The 21,146-nt window shown below is 44.0% G+C and overlaps 1 protein-coding gene across 5 annotated transcripts in view; it reads left to right on the top strand.

The window, feature by feature from the left end:
- Nucleotides 1–21,146, top strand: part of TIAM1 (TIAM Rac1 associated GEF 1) — a 359,691-nt gene that overhangs the window by 169,780 nt on the left and 168,765 nt on the right. For 2 of the 5 annotated variants that reach the window (XM_044750688.2, XM_044750686.2), the window contains exon 1: nucleotides 2,116–2,407. The exons of the other annotated variants lie outside the window; for them this stretch is intronic. The gene's annotated coding sequence lies outside the window, so the exon portion shown is untranslated. Of the gene's footprint in view, nucleotides 1–2,115; nucleotides 2,408–21,146 lie in introns of those variants that run through there. 5 annotated transcript variants of the gene reach the window in all.

Below are 21,146 nucleotides of genomic sequence, written 5' to 3'. Positions count from 1 at the left end.
ATAATATCAGAAAAAAGGGAAAAAAACGAAAAACATATATGGCATTCCAGTTAAAGAAATCCTTCTTAGGTAATGATGAGACCAGAAAACCTCTAGGAAAGATGTTTTCACTTTAGAAGTCCTTCACCCTGACTGGTAGACTCTGTGGGCCCTCTATTCCTTTTCCTGTAAGTGATTTGTAACTTTCTTTTTGATAAGCTGTAATGAGATGAGATTAAACATCCTTCCTGTTCTCAATGGAGGTCTCCAGCTAGTGATTGTCAGCGGAGAAATGACTGATGGGTCCGTGATAAGCCTGCCTTTGTCTGTGTATCTTTCACTCTGCACACCACGCCTCCTTCCCCCAACTGTGCTATCTACGATTCTAACGCTGATACTGTGGCTTTATATCATCTTCCTTCCACTTCCTACTTGATTATCTTCATCCCAATTCAACATAAGTCATTAGCTTGATGAGTTGCATGGACCTGAGGCTCTGCCCCAAACCACTGAATGCTTTACTGCTTCTGACCCCATCTTTTAACTTTCTTCTGAGCTCCTATAGATGGTCCCAGCCATCAAAAACCGCACAGTGGGAAAGAAGAGGAAATGCTATTTTGTGTTTTTATAAGTCCCTGGAGAGTCTCTTCATAATGTTGACGATCGTGTATAGAATAAATCAATTAAGTGACAGTTGACAGTGAAACCTCTATCTCAGGGTTTCTTACTAGCAGCGTTATTGGCATTTTGGCCTAGATAATTCTTTGCGGTGGATTTCTGGTGCATTTTAGGATGTTTTGCAACATCCTTGCCTTCTATCTGCTAGACGCCAGTAGCACCCCTAAGTTGTGACAACCAAAAATGTCTTCAGATATTGCCCACTATTCTCTAGGGGCAGTCACCTCCTATTAAGGACCACTCTTCTATCTAAACACTCCTCTCTTCGTTCTGCTCCTTCAGAAGTCTTCCTGGGCTTTCTTCTGTTCATTTACTTTGTTGATTTACCAAATAGTTACTAGATTTCTACTTATGCCACCCTCTGTGCAAGGTACGGGGAATATAAAGATGAACTAGGCATCTCCTTCTTCGTGTTCATATATATATATATATGCATGAATATATATATTTGAGTCAATTTTGAATATATCATAGTTTCCACCATTTGGATTTTTATCATTATTATCTTGACAGTTCCCTTTTCTGAGTATTATTGCTCCTAGACCATAACTCCGGCAGGCATTTGAGTAATTAGGACTTCTATAATGAATGTTGTGTTTCTATTTCTGTAGCCTGTATCTTTGAAGAAAGCCCCTTGCATTGTGGGTCCGTATCCTCGCCTTTTGACACAGCCATTAACCTTGTAAAGTGATAATGCTCTATTAATCTGTCAATTTCACCCATGAATGCTTCAACTAGTTCAGATATGGCCTCCACTGTCATTCCAGATCTCCTATTTTCTGATTTCTTTCATTCTCGTTAGCCAGCCACCTGAGGCTCCATTTAACGTGTGGTCCTTTTTAGTTTTATTTAATGACACTTTTTTGGGGGGGACCCAAGGTTAAGCCCAGCAGAAGGATGTTCATTGCATCGCTCTCTGGCAAGCTTTAAGTTAGCATCTTTCCTTTAGAATTTTTAGAAACTGATATAAAAATTGCTCACGGGAAATCAATTTATAGCAGTTATTTTTCCAGGAGGAGAGAGAGAGGGATGTATTTCGGGCATGCATTTACAGATGGCTTCAACTGTTTTGGTAATTTTAATTTTTTATGTTGCATAGCGAGTACTTGGGGGTTCATTATATTATTTTCACACATTTTGTATATGTGAAATATTTAAGTTTTAAAGGAAAGCTAGCCAGTCGAAAGTTCGCTTTTGCTCTTCTGTCCTCCACCGTTTTAAAACAGATGTTTAGTAATTAGGCGTCCGCTTGCTAAACTACCCACATTCCTGCGCATGAAGACGGAGTGCATGCAATTATTTAAGATTTCTAGCCTTTTAAATCCTGTAAGAAACACTGCCTTCTTGCTCTGTGCTGTGGAATACAGTCTGACAGGCACTCATGCTTTCTGCAGGGCGACCAGGTTCATCTGTAAAATGGTTAAAACCTGTTAGGAATAAATTTCCCCCAAGGATGCCAGGCGCAGTGTGCCGGGACTGAATGACAGCCCGCCTGAGTGCTCGGCGTTGCGAATGCCAAAGGGAAGAATTAAATTGGAGAAGGGGGAGGAGTGGAGGGAGGCGACGGTGGGTGGGGAGGAGCGACAAACCCTCTGCAACACACCCAAATGACCAGATTCATCATAGCATGAAACTTCGCAAGTTACGCCCACTCCCGCTGCCAGAAGGCTCTGCTTCCTCATTTCTGTTACTGGAAGTTTGAGAGATGTGAGGCAAGACGGGAGAAGCATGTGCGCCTCGCCGAGCGGTGGTGAGCTTGAATTTTAAAATCGATCCTTTCCACCGGCTAATTTCTTTGGGTGGGGTGGGGTGGGGTGGGGTGGGGAGGGCAAGCCGCCGAGGGTGGCTCTCGAGAAGCAGAGGCCAGCTGAGTGCCCCGAGCGAGCTCTGCAGCCGCGGCGCGGGGACCGGTGCGCCCGGAGACCCTCCAGCTGCAGGTCCGCGCTGCGCCCAGGCTGCCCGGGGATGCCGCCCACGTCGGTCTGGCTCCGGGATAAAGGGGGTTCGTGCTTTGAAAGCGCTTCACCTTTCCCTGCTTGCCCCCTGTAACCAAGCATCGTCTGGGATACGGGGTGGGGAGGGAGGGAGGCTGGAATCACGTTCCCACCAAAGACGCATCCAGTCCCGGGCTCTCCTTCTGCGCGTTCAGTGGTTACAGGTCACTGTCGTTGAAAGTGGACCCCGTGAAAGGCTTGAGATTCAGGTGAGGAAAACTTCCGAAGGAATATTCTGAAGCCCTGGCGCCCGACAGGCTCCTGCACGGGTGTTCTGGAGTGAGGCATCGGAAGTCTCGGGTTTCTCATTAATTTTGCGTCTGATTAAATTATTTCAGCTCAAGGCTTCCTGGCCATTGAGGTGTTATATGTTTATCTGGACCTTTTGGGGGGAAATGTTAGTCTTTTTATGGCAGCTGGTTTATCCTCTGATTGCCTAAGTCAATTTTGGGTGGGGTGGGGAGAGGAAGTTTGGATGGAGGGTGGCACTAGGGTTAGGATCACTGCAAGCCACGCTCAATATGTACCAACAAACGGGAGAGCTGGCCAGTGGTAAACTTTCTCCCCAAGCTTGTTCAGGTTTTGTTTTGACTCCCAGAAGGAGCCTTCATTTGGCATGTGTGGTATTTACTGGCTGTGTGGAGTCAGATGGAGGCTTTTGGGTTAACTTTTACCTATGTCACCTATTTCGTATCTGATCAGCTAGTTATGCAGAGCAGTGGGAGCTCTGTGTGTGTGTGTGTATTTTGTGAGCTAATCCTTCATAAGAATTTTTGGAGAATTGTCTTACTTTTACGGCAAGAAACTAAGGTGAAGAAAGGTGTGGCTCTTATATTTACAGGAAAGCAAATTTCATTTAAAAGTGTTTCTCCCGGTTCTGGGGAGGACGCCATCAGGGGGATGTTAGTAGCTGATGCTGTCATTCTCCTAACACCAGAGTGGAACAGCCTGGCTTTCTCCCCTTGAACGTCGGGGCTCAGGGAACAGGTGGCTGTGGCCACAGTTTTCCTTAGCTTGCTTTCACCTTCCAGCTTCCCTGAAGTTAACAGACAGAAGTGAAATGAAGTTACTTTTAAACTAAACCAGACACACCCCAGGGAAGAACAGCAGGTTTTGCACAGCTGTCATAACTGCTAGAGCCCTGTGTTCTAGCTCGTTGTGGGCTCATGAAAGAACTTGGCAGGTAGATATGAACTTGATGCTGACAGGGGGTGTGTGCCTCCCCACCCCCCAGGGAAGCTTTGCCAACTCACTCAACAGGAAAGACAACCAAGTTGGGTCTTGTGATAGTGTTGGTGAAACTGACTAATAGACTCTTGTTCATGGAGTTTATGGAACAATAATCCTCAGAGAAAAGGGAATATATTATTCATAAAGGTTTTTAGACGTTGTCACATGGGATGGTTAGAGGACATCATCCTGCAGACGTTTGAAATTGGATTAATTCTACTATATACCTGTGCAGGTGTGAGAGAAAGTTACAATTTCTGTCATTATTTATTTACTTTTTGGGTCCCCTTATGTCTCCCATAAATAACCTGGTTTGACTCTGGCTGTTTGTATTGTTCTTTTAAATTGCAGATTCAATTTGCTTAATAGAAATAGGACCAGTAAGATGAACTTGTTTTTAGTAACTGGTTTTTTATAGGCATTTTCCCGTTTCATGTAAATTTTTAAATTTATTGTTAACAAAGTTGCACATAACTTCCTTCTATAAAATTTTTAAAGACTATAGTCTGTAGAACGTTTCCTTTCTCATTCCTGGCATTGGTTGTTTGTGCCTTTTTTTCTTTTCCTCTTGATCAGTCTTGCTAATGTATTAGCGATTTCATTGGTCTTTTGAAAGAACGAGCTTTGGATTTGGTTTGTATTGTATGAAGCATAAACAAGCACTAGCTCCCCTTTTTAAGTTCACATGTGTTTAAAATATTCTGCCCTGTGGAACTCTGTCAAAAAAGATTTTAAGTCTTTAAAACTTAAGTAGCTGAATCTCCAAGCAATAAGGAGGAAGACATTATGTATTTATCTTTATGTGTCTTTGACATAATGTTTTTCAGTTTTGTTAAGACATACCGTGTGTTCTTGCGTATCATACGCATTGGACCAGATTGTTCTAAGGTGAGTTTTGTATATTCACTCGGGCACGCCCTGTGAAATTGTTTTGGAAACATCTAAGTAGAATTTACATGAGACTTATGGGTAATTTAATGTGAATTGTAGGTGCTTTGAACCCACTTGACAATACAGATTTACTTTGTACCAGGGCAGAGCAAATTTGCTGTAATGACTGAAGAAGAATGTTTCATTTTGGTTCATATTTAATGCATGAGTCTTGGCATCTTAAAGTTTTCTCAGAAAATCTCTCTAAGTATGTGGCGGTATAAGAACAAGAACTTTGGAGTCAGAAAGAGCTGGGTTTGAATTCCTGCTCTGCCACTTTTAGCTCTGTGGCCTCAGGAAAGTTGTCTAACCTCTCTGAGCTTACATTTCCCCTACGGTGAGATGGAAAAAATGAAAACTGCTTTGGGGGGCTGTCGTGAGATTTCTCTGTGAGTATTCATGGAAGGGACCCATCTTGTGGTTTGGCACAAAGTAGGCACTTAATAAATTCTAGTACATTGAGTGTTTTCCCCTCCTACCCTTTCTTGTCATCCAACCCCATAACTTCTCTCAGTGCTTTCCTTCCAGAGATGTGAAAGGTTACTGCAATAGAATAAAACAAAACTACTTCTCCCACTTTTTGTCTCTTCGTTATGGGCACATGGGATTACCAGGGTAGCTTTCCATATTTTTATCTTATCCTGGTTGGTTGGTGGTAAGCTGGCTGTGTATATTTCCCCTCCAATTTTTATCTTACCTTCCTGGGATTATTTTTATTTTTTTTCTTTAGTTCATCTCACCTCCTTGAGGGTCTCAGTGCTCTATTCTTGTTTCTTTCTTTCCTCCCTCCCTCCCTCCCTCCCTTCCTTCCTCCCTTCGTCCCTCCCTCCCTCTCTTCCTTTTTCGCTATCTTTACCGTAGAAATGAAATGGGTACAAAGCTCAAAACTTGGCCAAGACGGGCATGTAAGTGAATGGGGTTGCTTTTATGAAGGCAAAGTTTGTTAAATGTAGTTACTCCAGAATTTAACTAGGAGATAAATTTTACTGTTGATTGCCAGTGTTGATTTTGTATTGCCATTGCATTTTCTGAGACTTTTTCCAGAGCTTGGAGTCCCTCGGTACTTTGGGGGGAAGTGTGGATTGTTCCACGCTGTGGCTGACCTCATCCCCAGGATGGGAAGTGAAAAGCATAGGGCGGAGGAGGTTGGCTGGTTAATATTCCTCCACAAAGGAATACACGGCGTTATTGAAGTCGCCCAACCTTAATCCACTTGTTCTCCCTGGGGCTTGTCAATTGAAAAGGTCCTGGGGAATAGAGGGCATAATTAGTTAATATTTGTTTAGCTGCTGAGTATGGCAAGGGGCTGAACTGGGGATGGGAAGGGACTGTGAGCTGGGAAAAGGCTTTACGGGGCTGTGCGGACATCACTCGCTGCTCTGCCCAGAGACTGAGTCTTGGTTTACATTTCGTGCAGTGGATCGGCTCAGCTGTGGAGCTCTTTTCAAAGGCAGCAACACATTGACCAGCTGCCCTTGGTCTGGCCTGTCCGCTATGACCCCGTGTGCTGAGTAACAGCGTTGCTGCTGCTGTTTGTTCTAGTTGGGGGTTTGTATGAGAATGGAGAACAAGGAGGCGTATAGTCTTTGTAAGTGTTTTGCAACACTTCTCCAGTTTATTTTGATTCTGTTGCTTGAAAACAAATATTAACGTGGCATTCATCGGTAAAACTTTTGGGTGAGAGATCATCACTTTTGGAAAGTTTTTTTTTAATGGTTAGGGGTGGATTTGTGAGATATTGCATTTCGTGGAGCCTTGGAACTGTACCCTCCAGTGTGGGAGAATTCTGACTTCCAGAAATTAAGAGATTTTGGTGGGCAAGAATGACCACAGCCAGTGTGCTTTCTACAAAGCCACAGTGGAATAAGGGCCTGGCAAATGCTCCTTTGATTATTAAAATACTAATTGCTTGTTAAAATATTAATACTAAATACTAATTTACTGAGTGTCTGCAACATGTGAGGTACTTTTCCTGTGTCAATGTTTCGGAGGATGATCTTGCAACCTCCAGAGGTATATAAAAGATGAGCCCAAAACCCAGGACGTTCCTGTGTCTGCTCTTGTAGGTAGAACCACTGTGCACTGAGGCCCACCTTTCTAGACCCGAAAGCCAGGCGGAGGAGGAGGAGGAGGGTTGGTACCATGGGGTGTGACGCTCTGAGCCCTAGTCTCTCACCTAGGATGTGAGCAGCCCCTGCGGATGGCGCCTTTGGAGATCTTGAGAAATCTCTTCTGTTTGGGATGGGGTAAGTGGGGCATGTGCAGACGGCTGGGAAATGAGGATTCAAGCTTTTAAATTAGTTCTTCTTTTCTTAGGATCCTCCCCAAATCCTCCTGTTTCAGGACAACAGGAAGTTCATGATTTGGGACTATTGTTTTGGTGGGAAGAGGAGCTGCCCATTCTCCTCACTGGCAGTCTGAGCTTTGCACTTGATTTCCCGGGAGCCTTCTGATGCTGAGGGTCCCATTCTTGCTGGGTCATTCCCATGGACAAGCCAATCTTTCGGGCTTGATAAAGAGGGTATGGTGGCGCGCCCCATGTCAGGGATACCCGTGAGCTGGGTCAGCCCCTTGTGAACCACCCCTGATTTGCAATGATTCCTTATGCCTTGAGTCATGAGGAAGAAAGATTCCTGTTGATTCTCAGATTAAATTGTTTTGGAGACTTCGCAGGGAAATCTTCCTTTGTCTTCCTGGCTTCTCTTTGGCCAGCCCTCACGATACTAGGAAAAGGGGAAGAAAGAATTGATTTGGCTCGTAGCAGGGGAAGCTGGGGATCAGAATGGGATTTTTCTGGGGCTGTTGGACCTGAGATCATGTTTCTTTTAACAGAGAGGATGAGCCTTCATCTAAGCTGCAGAATGGGTTTGGTTGCAGTGGAATATTTCACATGGGCCCCGCTGCCGGGCTCACATTGGATGTCTTTCTTGCACTGTGGGCTAAAGCTTTCCACTGGAAGGATCAAGTGCGAGACGTGCACATTCACAGGCGCCACGAGAGAAGGAATATGCTGTAAAGACACTTTTCCTATATCCCGGGTGTGGCACGAGGCTCTTCTAGCGAAGTCCAGCAACAAGGGCTGTGTGTACTTCAGTCTCCCTCTTCCAAGTGGGGACAGTGGCCATCCCCATTCACGGGATCAAGAGAGGCTTTATGACCATACAGAGTTGCTAGTGGTCTTTTCAAGTTTCCTTCCTCTCGTGAACAAAGCCACCCAGGCCTTGGTAGGAGGTAACCTTATGCCACTTTATTTAACATTTACCAGGTTTTGGTAATGTGATGGTTGGTCCCAAATTTGAACAAAATATGAGACTTGGTGGAGAGCCAGAATCACAAGCGCTTCCTGAGGCACGATCTCTGCAATTAAAAAAAAACAACTGTGTTGTTGTAAGAACACCTAACATGAGATCTACCCACTTAGCAGAGTGTTAGATGTACAATACAGTATTGTTAACTGTAGATAACAATATTTTGCAGCAGATCTCTAGAATGTATTCATGTGCCACAAGTGGAATTTTATACCCATTTGCCCCTCCCTCCAGCCTCTGGCAACCACCATTTTATTTTTTGCTTCCGTGAATTTGACTACTGTCATGCGTCGCTTAGCGACAGGGATGAGTTCTGAGAAATGCGTTGTTAGGTGAAAGTCATAGAGTGTAGTTTCACACACCTAGATAGTATAGCCTATGATACACCTAGGCTGTTTGGGACTAATCCTATGGGACCATCCTTGTATATGCGGTCCGTCGTTGACTGAAATGTCGTTACGCGGCGCATGACTGTATTTTAGATGCCTCATATGAGTGGAATCATCCTGCATTTGTCCTTCTGTGACTGGCTTATTTCACACAGCATACTGTTTTCCAGGCTCACCCATGTTGTCACGTATTGGCAGGATTTCCTTTTTATAAGACTGGATGATATTCCATTGTATATACCCCTCTTTTTTCCATTCCTCCATTGATGGACATTTAGGTGGTTTCCACCTTTTGGCTACTGTGAAAAATGCTGCGGTGAACATAGGGTTGCTACTATCTCTTTGAGATCTTGTTTCCATTTCTTCTAGATGAAAAGTATTCACAAGTGGGATTGCTGGATCATATGGTAGTTCTATTTTTAACTTTTTGAGGAATCTCCATGCTGTTTTCCATAGCGGCTGCACGATTTTGCTTTCCTGCTCATCCATGCAATTTTTAGTTTCCCAGCCAGCATTCCAGGCCCTGCTTTGCGGCTCTTGCTGTGACTTGTTCCTCCAGTCTTACCTGTTGCTCCTCAGGCCTGAATCCAGACGGACAGCCTTAGCCACTCCTTTCTCTGCGTGTACACAGCAGTGGAAACCTCTCTCTCAGTATTTACGTCACATTGTGTTATCATAATTGGGTTATTTGCTTTTTGTAAGGGGTAAAAAGAATATAAATGGTAATAACACAATAGTGATAAAAGCAATCACAGTGAACCCTTTGTAGCACACGCTGTCTGTGCTCTGCCCCATCCTTTGGAACCACTTCACCTTTCGCCATGTTGCCTCCTCCCATGCCCTTTCACTCCCATGCACCCTGCCACCTCTTCTCTTTGTTGGATGGCTCCCTCAGGGGTTGACCTCTTTGACCCAGGAATCCCTGTACCCCCAGGGCAGTCCTTGGCCAGAGGTGACCATGAGGAAGGCTGGTGTATTTCAGGACAACTCTGAGGCTTCTTCTGTCCTGTCCCCAGAGAGCCCCTGTGGCTCTCTTATCTCCCTCTCCAACTGATTTTCTCTGGAAATGCTTCCTAATAACTAAAACATGAATTCTCATCTCTGGCTTAAAGTAACTTGTTCAAAGCAGCAGAGTTGGAAAGTGGGGAGCTAGGATTTGAACCCCCGGTCACCTGGCTCCAGTGTCTGCTCTTAACCACAATGCTCTGGTGTCTTTCTCCAAGGCTCCTCCTTTGTATATTTGCCTCAGCGTGGATTATAGCGACTGCTCTGGGGTGTTTTGTAAATACTTGCTTAATGAGTGTCTGAATGACCTGTGACCTCAGCACGGTCCCCCAGTCAGCCTTACTGGGTCCTGTCTCTGGGCATTTGTCCACTCAGTTGCCCCCTGGAATGACCTTCCACCAGCTCTCCTTCAGAGTCGACTCAAGCCCGTGTCCTTCTTCCTGCCTCTTGAGTCCGTCCCAGCCCACTGTCATGTCCCCTGAGAATCAGTATTATTTGGCGGATGTTGCCTCCTACAGCTTCTCTTCCTGCAAGCTGACTGTAAATCCTTGAGAGCTGCGATGTTCTGCCATGAACCACACTGTAAATGTTTGGTGATTTGATTCTTTTGGGGTTAATCAAAACCTGATCACAGCCCTCCAAAGAAATGCCAAAGTTGTTTCCGGATTCTATGAATGAAGGGAAATAATGAGGTCAAACAGCAACATTGAGAAAAAATAAGCGAGGGACAAATCTAAAAATTATGAGCCCATCTTTGCGGAGCCCATGTGTGCGTTTTCACACTGCAGCTGTTCAAGGTGAATCATAGAGAGGATGTGTCATCTTTTGGCTCTAAGCACAGTGGCTAGCCATCTTTTCCCCCGGGGAAACTTAAGCAGATTTATGTGATGAATAATGTGGATTCTCTTCGAATACTTGGGACATGGTTTGACAGACTTCATGCAAATGGTAGGTGAAACATGTCAAGTGTCTTTTTTCCCCCTTTTTGAAGGATAACAAAGATGTCCCTTGGCGGAGTTAGGATGTTAGGTTTTAGCTGATGGCCAGCCAAACAGTGCACAGCGACCGCCCCCTTTGGCCGACTCAGACACACTTTGCCTCCTGGGTGTGCCCCCACTCTAAGGTCCTGGGAAGAAGGCTTGGCTGGCGCTGAAGATGCAAAGGAAAAGAGACCACATACATTGTGCACCTACTGTGTGCCTGGCATTCTGCTAAGGGCACTCTAACAGAGTACGTGTCTGAACCTCATGACCACCCTGGGATGTGCTGTTTTTCTCTTAAAGTCTGGTTGATGGCACCCACATAACTTCACTGAGATCACACCATAATGGTGACCCTGGATTTGAACTATGATTTATCTGACTTCTAAGCCCATCATCATTCCTGTGCGTCTTGGCTCTCCATTCCAGATATAAACAGAGGTGTTTAGATGATGCCTTTAAGGGTCATGTTGACTCTAGAATTCTGAGACTCCTGAGTTTGTTTCTGATTTGTACCTTTCCTACCTTAGCCAATTCCCCTTAGCACGTCACTGCTCAGGAATTTGGTAAAGTCAGTATTGCCTGAGATACCATGTTTAGGTGGGACTTTTAGGGGGTCGGGTGTGTAATATTTGAAAAACTGCAAAATTGGGGATCTGACTTTATGTTTAGGTGCCTATTCATAGGTGAAACATATCAAGCCCGTTCTTTGAACACCCTCAGGAAAGTTAAATAGTTTTATTCTTTTTAAGAAGAAGGAGCCTCTCCAGCTAGACCGAGGACCTTCCTGTCCCCCTCTTAGCACATACAGCCTGCAGTGTTGGTGCCTTGGGTCTGATGATGCAGGATGCCCTGGAGCCTTTTGCTGTCCTGTCCCTCTCCTGCCCACATTGCATAAACATTGGCATGGCAGGGACAGATGGCCACTCCGGGGTCTCCTTTGATGTCACATTTGGTTGCCTGGGTTGGGGGTAGGGGTGGTTGCAGCCAGTCTCTGCGGGAGGAGAGGCTGACTGGGAAATACCCACTTGACAGTGGGTAAACACAAGCTTAACTCCGGAAAAGCTGGGTGCCCTGGTACGGATGCAGGCCGGGGCAGTAATGGAGTCAGAGTTTACATAAGAGTGTTTAGTTTGGGACGAAGCCAGTCGGCTCAAAGCACAGCCTTTTCTCTCTGCTTCTAACTGATGCTCCACGGAGTTTGGGTTTTCTTATGAGATGGTGAATGGACTGTGGTGGGGGTGGGTGGTGAAGAGACTGATGGGATTGTAGATAATTACTTTCAGAGCTGGAAAAAGAATTCATTCCAGAAGCCGGGGTTATCTTTGCTGGAGCTCAGGTGAAAGTACCTGAAATCCCAAGAGAGTCAGGATAAAGCAGTGGGGGCCCTTATCAGTGGGGCTCTGCTGGTCAGACAGCATCAGTCTGTGTAATGGGGACTGAAGGCTTTGATGGAAATAGGAAATCAGGTGATGAAGAACACTCAGACAGGGAGGGCGTGAGGCCGCAGAATCACGCCTGAAAGAAAAATTAAGAGTTGACAGCATGTGACAATCAGATGGTTTTTCATGGTTTTAGCTTTAGAGGGACCACTGGAGGTAATTGCAGTTGCCTATATGCAAACAAGCCTCGGGTTCAGTCAAAGTGGAAAAGCCAAAAGCCACAAGGATGGATGGAAAGCTTTTCCCATTCCAGCCTCTGGGTAATAACTGTTGCTGTTTATTCTTCTCTTGCATTTACAGAAGTCCCAACAAACCAAATTAAAGGTAATGTATTCAAGTTCACAGAGTGGTATCCAGTTACTAGGCTTCATATCGACTGAGAGAGGGGAAGATGGTTAGTTCATTTACTCATTTTTTTCAACGAGTCATTCATTGGGCAGCTCTGGGCATCGTCCTTGGAGGTATCCTAGGAGGCTTCAGTGAGGTGTGATGCACAGCTCACACTCCCTCAAGGAGCTTATAATCCAGAAGGGAAGAAAAGATAATGCCATTGCAAAGTTAATAGGGGGCCAAACGAGGGGTATCATCTAGAAGTTTGGTAGGGTCAGGACATTTGCCATTCAATGGAGGAATGGTGGAATGATGGGGAAGATTATTAATGATATTATTGCTAATTTCTATTGCTCATTAGGAGCTTACTCTCTGCTGGCACAGTTTTAAAGGCTTAGCATGTGTTAACCCATTTAATCTTCCCATTAACTCACTGAGCTATTATCGTCTTAGATTTACAGCTGAGGAAACTGAGGCAGAGAGACACAGCTAGTGCGCAGCACGTCCAGGTAGACAGCTGGGCAGCCCGCACTCCTACCTACCCGAGCCTCTGTGGTCCTTCCCATTTCTGATCTCCCTGGGTTGCTAGGACAATCAGTGCATCTACAGTATTTATTTATTTTTAAGACTCAGGGGCAAACAACCAGTGTGGGTGCTTGGTTATTTCTGCCTCACTCTTTTCAATGTTTGGGGGGAATCTAGTTTGTGTGAATGCCTCTTGGTCCACTTTAGTCCTGAAAGATCTAATCAACTGAGTTTTTCTAGGTCCTTGGAGGGTGATTTTAATTATCATATAAATAGCGTGAATATGACTGGGAGTTTCATTACTCAGTTCCTTGTTGGTGGTTCGAAGGTTTTCTCTGGGCAGTTCCAGTGTCAGTGTTGATGTGGCTGGAAATTGTCTCCTGCTGGGGACATGGCGATTTCTTTTGGTGAATGGTCATTTTTTTGTTGTTAATTGATGAGGGAGGGTATTTATAGTAAGCCTAGCCATTTGTGTTTAAACAAAGTGATTATCATTATTTGCCAGTTAGTGTTTATTTAATAAACTAGGAAGAAGGGAAGAGCACTGGGCTAGAAGTCAAGAAACCCAAGTTTTCTGGATTTGAGCTCTTTCTTATTCTTTAACTTTAGGTGAGCGAGTTACTGAGGGCAGCAAATTATATCCTCAGGGTCCTTGTGCTGTACAGAAGTTTCTCTCTCTATGGTAGTCAAAGCCTGTAACAGGGATATTATGTATCAAGACTCAACTTTTAGCTTGTTGTTACTGCATTATTTGTTTCAACATGTTGTTTTAGACCCAGATGCTCTGGCTGAATTTTGTATTTTTGGTGTTATATTTAAAACGCTGTGTTATATTCTGGTTGTGTTTTCTTTTCTTTCTTTCCTTTTTACTCCAGGAGTAGGGGGTTTAGTAGGATGAAAATGGAAACTAAAGAAGAATCACGATCTGGAAGTAATTTTCAACAGTAGAGAAATTAAACTAAAGGGGAAAACACTCCATTTTGCTGCTATTTGGATAAAGGGAATAAGGGAGTGCATACTTGCTTTTACTCAGTAATTGGATACGTTGTACATGATTTTTTCACTGAGACTTTATAGTTAAAAGACAGCAAAAAGCATATCTGAATTTAAATGTTTCCCTCTTCTCAAGAGCACATGGAGCTGGCATTCAAAGTCCGATTGCCTGCCTGTTATTTCTATAATTTGAAATCAGATTGAAATCCTCCAGGTGAGAACCTCAGTGCGGGTGACCCCTGTCTATTTATCCACCTGGCCGTCTCTCTCGTCTTTTTAACTCACAAGTGGGACTGGGTACAAATGCCCAGGAAGACTTTGAATGTGGTAAATATGGGATGGGCGAAATTCATCTGCAAGATGGCAACCTTGAGTAGACATTTTGTAAATGTCTACATTTACAAATGTAAGATGGAAGCCCTTCTAAAATGCCTTGTGATTTGATTTGAGTTTTTAAAACTGGTATGTGTTGTGGTTGGGGATTCCCAGTCCTAAGTAGTATGGAAGTGTGGGATCTTTCATGCTAGGAATGATTTTTTTTTTTTTTTTTGATGAAGATTTGCCCTGAGCTAACATCTGTGCCGGTCTTCCTCTATTTTATATGTGGGACGCTGCCACAGCATGGCTTGATGAGCGTTGTGTAGGTCTAGGCCCGAGATCTGAACCCATGAACCCTGGGCTGCCAAAGCGGAGCCACTGGGCCCACCCACTACACCACTGGGCCAGCCCAAGGAATGAATTTTGATGTTAGAAATTGTTGAGAATGAGTTTTGATTTTAGAAATCTTTGAAAAATGGTTTCTTCTGGTGTATCATGTCTTAAAACATGTCGAGACACTTGGACATTATCTTTCCTCAGGTTTCCTCAGAGATGCTATGGCTGGTAGTCCTTTGAGCAGCTGGGGCCCAAGGGCCTGCAGTGTTTTGATGTGGTGAGCTCACGTTTTCTAAGTCCTGGATCTATCTGACTTGAGATGCCCGTGTGTCTCTGGCATTTGTTTAATAAGTGGTATGTGGATTTTGACATAATTAGTTGACTAGATGCATACTTTCTTAATTCATTTCTAAACGTGGGTGCAGGGACTTTTATGAATCTGTGTTTTAAAATTTGTTGTAGTCTTGGTTGAATATTGATTGAATGTTCAAAATGCATTTACCAGTCAGCCATGTTTTAGCACCCGCTATGTGGCTCCACTCAGCGAGAGGCTCCTGGAGTTCAGGCCTGGATACAGAGGATGTGGTGGGGCCCTCAATAGAACTCACAGGCTAGTGATACCAGTGGGAAAAATGGGTTTTATTAATAGGGACCAAAGAAAATATTCAAAACATATTTTACATTTCAGAGTTTATAAATTCATTCTAAGTGCTTTAAAAAACCTTAGTGTCGGAAATGGATTCATGTGAGTATGAAACTCAAACCAGACTTCTTGGACAAATTGAATTTCTCAGAAATGTTCTTTAAAAGGGTGACTTTCGTCAAGAGTATGAGGCCTATTTTCTTGTCCGTTCACTAAGGTTGTGCTTTACATTTCTGTCTATATTTTTGCTCCCTAAGATGCTGTTAGAAACATACAAACATTCACACAAAAACCTGCACACGGATGTTTAGAGCAGCTTTAATCATGATGGCCAAAACTTGGAAGCAACCAAGATGTCCTTCAATACGTGAATAGATAACTATGGTCATCCAGACAATGGAATATTATTCAGCGCTCGAAAGAAATGAGCTGTCAAGCCATGAGGAGACATGGAGAAACCTTAAATGCATGTTACTAAGGGAAAGAAGCTAATCTAAAAAACCTACATACCGTATGATTCTAACTGTATGACATCCTGGAAAAGGATAACTCTGGAGACAATAAAACAATCGGTGGTTGCCAGGAGCTTGGCGAAGGAGGTAGGGGTGGCTAGGCAGGACACAGGATTTTAAGGGTATTGAAACTATTCTGCATGATAATTATAATGGTGGATATATGTCATTATACATTTATTAAAACCTATAGCATGTACCATCCCTGGTGTGACCCCTAAGGTAAACTGTGGATTTTGGGTGATAATGTGTCATTGTAGGTTGATGGATTGTAACAAATGTACCACTCTAGGGGGGATGCTAATAATGGAGAGAGGCTCTATGAGGGCAGGAGGCATATAAGAACTCTGTACTTTCTGCTCACTTTTGCTGTGAGCCTTAAACTGCTCTATAAAATAAAATCTACTTACAAACAGCAACAACATACGAGCCAAAGTTGAGGAAACAGCTGTGGATTCCCTTCACAGTATCCAGTAAAGTGTCTCTTGACCTATATTACTTCTCAAAGTCCTCTGTGGCCCCTTTGCTTGGCAGCAGTTGGACAGTACGGGGAATCCTTTATCAAGCACAAGACTCTGATATTCAGAGAACTGGGATATATGAGAATGGGGATTTTCCCTGGCGGCTTCATAGCTATGAAGGGGTTGATTTCAAGTTCCTGTTTGCTTTCTTCTGATCCTGTCTCATGGAGTGCTGTTGATACTAAGGATGCGGTTTTTGGTGAACTGATTCCTTTGGTAGATTCTACGTTGGCCAGACTTCCCTGCATTGGGCAGGGAAGGAGTTGGGCTTTGATAGTATTTGAAAGTACGATGGCCTCAGGACCAGAAATGGTCGGATCCAGCCTTGATCCTGTCACCTTTCCCATGGGGAGTTGCCAAGGGACGTACGTGCACAGGGCACGTTAACATGGAAGGGAGCAATTACAAAGATTTTTCTAGAAGTTTACATCAGTGTTTCTCTTTGCAAAAACTTGCTTACTTTTTGGAAGTCATTGTTCATGTCTTTGACAAGTATTTCTTGAGCACTTCACTTTGTGCCATGCTCCTTTCCAGGTACTGGTGGTACAGTAGTGAACAAGACCCAGGAGACTCTCTGCACACATGTAACTGACATTCTGGAGGAGGAAGATAGACCATGAGCAAGTAGTCAAAACATGGAGGATATTGGCAGGGGATCATTGCCATGGAGCACAGTGATGCAAGGAAGGGAGCTAGGAAGTCTTGGGGGTTTGAACTTTTGAATAGGGGGGTTAGGAAGATCCCACTGCGTAGGTAACATTGGAGCAAAGATGGTAAAGGGTTGAAGGAGTGAGATCTTTTGTTAACAGACGGGGAGTGATATAGGGAGAGAGCAGGAGGTCGGGCTTGGCATGTTGGAAAGGCAACATGGAGGCCAATGGGTCTTGGGTGGAGAGAGCAGGAGGGGAGAGTCAGCAGGTGAAGACGAGGAGTGTGGTCATGGGAGGAGCAGGCAGGACTGTTGGTGAGATGGGGAGCCTTTGGAGGATTGTGGGCAGGAGACAGGATCTGACTTAGTATAGAGAGTAGGCTGGGCTGCCTTCTCATTTTGACCCTCATGGCCAGTAATCCTTGTGTCTGAGTAGTGGTTAGATTTTGTTATTGCTCACACAACCCTGATCCCATCAGTGCTGTTGGGTCTTTATTAATAAGTATTTTTTGACTTTTCTAGGCACAAATCTCCTTCTTTATAGTTAGAAAGAAAAAGGACTTTCGTCATGCAAGGATAGTTCACTGATGAGTTCCATAATGCGTTCGAGAGTGCCCGAAAAATGTTCGAACATAATTCCAGGTTCTCTGCAGCCCAATGTTTCATTTACCTCCAAAACAGAAAAATCTTCCTCGCTACGTTTAGCTTTCTTCCGGCTCTGAGAGCCCCTTTCTTGCCTGTAATCAGAGTCAACTCTCCTCTCCATTGCACGTGCCACTTTTTGGTTCAGGCTGCCCATCTGGAGTTTTGGTTCTGAAGAATTGCACCATTTGTCATGTGTGTTACCTTCCCACTGGGGCCACCTAAATCACGGCCTGCACACAGCTGGGGGGGTGGTCTCTGGGCCTTTCAAAATTCCAGACCTGAATTTTTTGGTGTTTGGCCCTCATTAGCCCGTTTTAAGTGGCGTGTGGTAAACTTGTCCACAGATGTTAATTTACCAGTGTGCTTTGAACAGAATAATAATAACTTTCACATCTGGTCCCCTTTTCATCTAGGGATCTTAAAACCCCAAGTGCACATTAATTAAACCTCACGTCCCTGGAAGGTAGGGAAGGGATAGAGGGCAATGGCTTTAATCACCATTGCAAAGAACTTAGAGGGACAGCCTCTGGGCCCAACACAGGAACAGGCATTTTGTGTTATACGAATGCCTTTCATCTAGCATCTTAAATACTTGGCAAGTATTACCTGGTGGGAAGTGCATTATGATGCACATCTGCAGGGAACGGGGAATATCCTGGGCTATAGGAACTCGCCTGAGCTTTCCACTATTATCATTTCAGAGGACTTGTTTATGTCTAGTTCATGGGTTCTTACGGTTCATCGTGGATTGTCTGGAGTCTCATGGTGTGGACCGAGGATGGGTAGAGTTGACTGGGAAGGCGGTTTGGTTTTTCTTTCCATCTTTTTGGTTTTGTACGCAGATAGATAGGATTCCTTTTTCAATTTCAGCTGTCTCCCAAGAGGGTCATGAGTAATTCTCATTTAGGTGCCTGAGACATTCCCTTTACCTTCACCCGCTCACTCCAGAAAGTGTTCCAAGTGAGCTGACAGCATAAATGCAGGAGGGAGCCACGTCTTTCTCCAGAAGAAGTTGCTTGAGTCCCTTCCTGGCAAATGAGGCATTGATTTAAAAGATGCAACAGAACAAAAAACCAAATGAGTAAATGTTACGGTCATGTCACTCATAATGGAGAAGTCAGCTGCTAACTTGTGGGAGGGGAGTTAGGGGTCTGACTCCCACTGAGGTCAGAGCGTTCATCTGCACGGCCAGTCCTTCTGCAGTGAGAGCCAGGGCCTTTGGTCTGGGACTTAACATTGAACAGCAACTTAATTCAGTGGAGGGACTAGAGAACCGAGTATGAGATGGATCTTCCAGGTGGAGATTCACAGGACGCAGCTTCTGTCTCACAGTATGGCAGAGGTGATAGGAAAGTCAGTGTATAGTGACAAAGAGAATGGCAATGAGAGTTGGAGCGAAGACTGAGGGTTCAGGAGCCATACTGCCTGGATGTGAAACCAGCTCTGTCCCACGGATGACTGGAGTGACTGTGGGCCAGCGACAGTCATGGGGCTTCAGTTCCTTCCCCTGTAAGATGGGGGATGCTGGTACCCGCTTCACAGAGCTATTGTGAGGAATGAGAGGAGTAACATGTGTAAGGACTTAGAGGAGCCTGCAGCACAAGCGCACCATCAGGAAATGTGAGCTGGAATCATCTTCTACATCATGATGAGCGAGATGGAACGCGCAGAGCAAGAAGGATGCACTCTGCTGGGGGGGAAAGAGGGAGCAAGGAAGCCTTGAGAGAAGTTGAACTCCAAGCTAGCCTTTTCTTTCACTTTTGTATGTAATATCTTTAAGTGATCATGGACATTGATTGTAAAAAAAAATAGAACATATAGACAAGCAAAAAGAGGACCATCAAAACTACCCCTTAGTCTGCTCCCAGAAGTCCTACTATTAATATTCAGCTTATTTCCTTTTATTCTTCTTTTTTCCTCCTCTGCTGAGTTGGTTTTTGAAAGATGTCAGGGAGGGTTAATGTTTTCCTACACTTAATTCCATCAATTTGGTTTTTTGTGTGTTACGTAAGGAGCAATTTTTACTTGCTTTTAAAATTCTGTCATGAAATATTTAAAAAACACAGACGAGCCTGCAGAATAACACACTGTAAGAGGGCAGTGTCTAGACCGAGCTCAAATCATGTGTGAAAGCCTGCCGTCTTAGGAAGGGGTGCAGGCCAGCTAAACTTGCTGAGTGTTTCCTTTGGCCTGGCCCTGCACTGGGCATTTCAGGCAGGTAACTTCTGTAACCCTACAGTAACCATCTGGGGTCATTCTTCTTCCCCTTTTTTGATCTCATAACTAAGGAGGCTCTGAGAGGCTGAAGGATTTGTCTACCAGAGCATGTAGATCAGTGGAGAGCTGGAAATGTCAGGTGAGCCTGATACCACATAACCTGAATGCCGTTTTCTGTTCACATTTGCCTCAGGGCCCCCTGACTCAACCATCCTTGCCCAAGGCCACTATTTATGGATGTCATGGATATTTTTCCTGACAAATTATATTTGGAAGTATGAAGTGAACAAAATTGACTGCTTTTTTTTGTGGTAAAATACATATGACATAAAATTTACCACCTTTAAACATTTTTTTTTATTAATGTTATGATAGCTCCACCTTAAACATTTTTAAGTGAACAATTCAGCAGAATTAAGTACGTTCATGACGTTATGCAACCATCACCACTGTCTATTTCCAGAACTTTTTCATCATCCCAAACAGAAACTCTGTACTCATTGAGCAATAATACGCTCTTCCACCCCCAGCCTCTGTTCTACATTCTGTCTTTATGAATTTGCCTATTCCAGGTAGGCACGTCTTCCCCTACGTGGAATCATACGATATTTGTCCTTTTGTGACTGGCTCATTTCACTTAGCATCATGTTTTCAGGGTTCATTCATGTGGCATGCATCAGAAATTCATTCCTTTTTTTTTACTGAATAATAGTTCATAATAATACATTTTGTTTATTCATTCATCTGTCAATGGATACTTATGTTTCCATCTTTTGACTGTTGTGAATAGTGCTGCTATGAACATTGGTCATGCAACTCAACAGCAACAACAACGAAACAACCCAATTTAAAAAAATGGGCAAATGGACATTTCTCCAGAGAAGATAGACAAATGGCCAGTAAGCACAGGAAAAGATGTTCAACATCATTAGTCATTAGGGAAATGCACATCAAAACCACAGTGAGATACCGCTTCACACCCACCAGGATAGCTGTATTTAAAAAAAAAGAGAGAGGGGGCAATAACAAGTGTTGGTGAGCATATGGAGAAACTGGAACCCTTGTACATTGCTGTTGGGAAGGTAAAATAGCGCAGCTGCTGTGGAATCCAGTTTGGTGGTTCCTCAAAATGTTAAACAGAATTACCGGATGACCCAGCAATTCCACTCCTAGGTATATGCCCTGAAGAATTGAAAACAAGGACTCAAATAGATACTTGTATACCAATTGAGCTACTTTTGAACTTGAATTATTATTGTTTACCAATTCATCCTTTCTAAGGATCATTTACTTATGCTACCATTCGGGCATTTAGCATGTAGAAGAGCAGAGCTTAGTGCTCCAGAAAGACAACCCATCCGTATTTATGCTGATGCAATGGCGCAGAACCACGTGAGTAGAAATTGAGGCCCTAGAGACACAAAAAGTTTGGTTCAAACCTTGGGGGCCATCTTGTAATGTCAAGACCCAGAGGAAACATTCTGAATGAGAAACCAGACTGAATCAGATCTTTTCTTTCTAG

Source organism: Equus asinus, chromosome 18, assembly GCF_041296235.1.
Source record: "Equus asinus isolate D_3611 breed Donkey chromosome 18, EquAss-T2T_v2, whole genome shotgun sequence".
Classification (NCBI taxonomy): Eukaryota; Metazoa; Chordata; class Mammalia; order Perissodactyla; family Equidae; genus Equus; species Equus asinus.
The sequence above is the reverse complement of the archived record's forward strand: the minus strand, read 5'-3'. Positions and strand labels throughout refer to the sequence as shown.